Source organism: Anguilla anguilla, chromosome 8, assembly GCF_013347855.1.
Source record: "Anguilla anguilla isolate fAngAng1 chromosome 8, fAngAng1.pri, whole genome shotgun sequence".
Taxonomy (NCBI): Eukaryota; Metazoa; Chordata; class Actinopteri; order Anguilliformes; family Anguillidae; genus Anguilla; species Anguilla anguilla.
Window position 1 is genome coordinate 2,527,631 of NC_049208.1, and position 2,991 is coordinate 2,530,621.

The window sequence follows — 2,991 nt, forward strand, 5'->3', positions numbered from 1 at the left end:
CAGCCAAGATGCACATCCTATAATCCATACCCCGGACCAGTAACACAGGCGGGACGCGCCTCTGACTGGACAGGCAATCATCTTACAAACGTGTGTCACGGAGTGCTACAAAGCTATACTTTTCCCGCAAACACTTACATGTTATGGAAAAGATGGTATGATCTGCTTTATGACCGTCGTTAGGCCCACACACGGCTGGTTTACAAAAGCTAACTCTGTTATTCAGGTATCTCTATTGAAATAGTCGGTGTAAAAAAAACGTTTGTGGTCATTAAAGATCATGTATTTTATAAATGGTTAATAATAATAATAATAATAATAATAATAGTTATTATTATAATTTTATAATTGCACTGCACGTTTGGTTTTTCAATAGTCTGGGGTTGTCCCGATATGAAACGGGTGCTTCTGGATAAAACAGCCATAATGCAGCTACATAACTGGCCGCCATAACTTTACAGCAGGCATTGCGCTGTATGGCAGGAAACACTGAGGCTGTTTTAAAGGGGTCTTGCCGTGTATCATCACTCCCCCTCAGAGAACGCATGCTGAGTTTCTAATACTGACGTACCCCTTTCGTAGGACAGCCTATTGTACAAATATCTCACACATGTTGCTCGTCCAATAGGGGCCAGTGATTGAAGGCCAGAACTACACAATGGGTTGGCAGTAGCCTACTGGCCATTTCAAGGGGAAGGGCTGCAGGGGAGAGGGGGTCAAATGACTGGCTCTTCGCGGCCAGAATTTGCGGTCCCCTCGGCTGTTAAACTCCAGCCGTCGTCACGCTGGCAGACGGGCGATACGTTGGCCACTGCCCGACCCTGCTGCTCCGCCCAGCAGGGCGTCGCGGACTTGCGGGTTGTTGCCGTGCGCGAGCGCTTGTTGTTTCGCGTACACGTAACCGGTCGTTCCGAGTCGTGTTACCGAAAGAACGGTAGAGCCCCCAGGCCGCTGGCAGCAGCGGAGAAGAGGCAAGAGGACGACACAATGCGATCGTCTGTTTTCCCAAGACAAGGACTCTCAGTGAGCAGCGGATGTGTAACCGACGGAGCGAAGACTAGCGTCGAGGCGCGAGGCTGGGAACGCACTTCGCTGAGCGCACTCCCAAGCCCTAGCATTTGATTTCTAAGAAACGCCACAGAGTCGTAATAAGACCGACGCTAAAGTAATGCAGACGCAGTGATGTTACTTAAGTCACCCTCCAGAAGTGCTCCAGCCAATCGCGACTCTCTGTGACCCTCACATGATTTCCACCCCGATTTTCCAACTCTACCACGCGGCTAGCGGTGCCTATGGCACCTGTTACACACACACACACACACACACATCTTTAATAGATTCACAATCAGTGCTTTACATTTTGCTCTAACACTTGACCATGACCCTTACAGTTCTCACTCACTCACTCACTCACTCACTCACTCACTCACACACATTCACTCATTCACACACTCACTAACACATACACTCACTCACTCACTCACTCACTCACACACATTCACTCACTCAGTCACTCACCCACGCACTATTTGTAATGGCCAAGCTCAAGATCTGTGCTATAGAGACACTGTTATAATACTATTACCAGGGTACAGAGAGCTGGAGTACACGCGCGTGCACACACACACACACACACACACACAAACGCATGCAACACGCACACCTACACGCCCGCACATGCAAAAGTACGCATACACATACGCAGGCACACACACATACCTACGCACGCAAACACACACACAGACAGTATGAGCTTCATACACAGAGCCAAAGACTCAGCACATTGTGACAGACACTTAACAATGGCTATAATTATAAAGCACCCACTGTGATGGGGATAGGTCTGCTGCATGTAATAACACTGCAGCCAATCAAAGGGGATCCAAGAGTTAAGAAAGAAATATCACATGATACTGACACAACACTTATCTGCAGATTCTCACGCATTCTCACGCAACTTCACCAAAACCAAAACAATCAGAAATAAAAGGACACATGATAATTTCACTTTGGAAAACATATTAAGTATATATATATCTACACTTGCTGGAAGAGAATGAGTGAAAATCATGACCAATCTGTCCACACATCACTTCTCTATTAAAGTATAACTATGGCATGCTATTTAGTTATAAACCAGATATAATAGTGACTTAATCAAAAACATTTTAAAAAAACTAAATTTCACATATGCTCTGTATGCATTTGTAAATCTGTTATTTCACAGAACTGAGTAAGGAGGCTAGCAGGTCAGAGAAAGGTTGATCAGGTAAAACATTTATGATGTCTACTTTTTTTGTGCAACCAGCAAACAGTGACACCAAGTGGCCAAACAGTATGATTGCAGGATCTCAGTTTGAGTGATCCAAGGAGGGCAATCAATGTTGTGCATGAATTTGTAAAATGTTTCCAAAATTTATGGGTCATATTTGTGTTCTTTCCCCCCTCAGGTGAGATGTTTAGAGTCACCTATTGTGTCTGTTCTGCCCACGGAATCCTTTACCTGCCCCACGTCGGAGAGCAGTGCAGGTGAGTTTGGCCTAATCTCACACAGGTATTCCACCTGCTGTAAGGGCTCCGCACCTGAGGCTCGGCAGGTCCAACTCCACCTGACTTCAGGTTATGGTATCTATTCTACATAGTTGCTAAATTAGCAGATCAGACATCGCCAGATATGGGGAAATGCACGGTGACTAAATTGCATTGGCCCCTGATATTATTTCTTCACAACTGATAACCAAATCATATGTTTTTTATGTGCTTAACAAAAAGGAATATCCAGAAGTTCTGGCAACTTGGAGGAAACAAGTTCAGGAAAACGAACGGCTTAAATGTGTTTATATTGGAAATGCTGAGATATATTGGTGTTCTGTCGCCACCTGCTGGAGATGAAGGGAAATTACATGTACGGTCAGGTGTCTTCTTCCTCTGTTGTTTTTCTCCCTCCATTCAGAGTCGACTGAATACAGAACAAATAACACAGCAGACAAA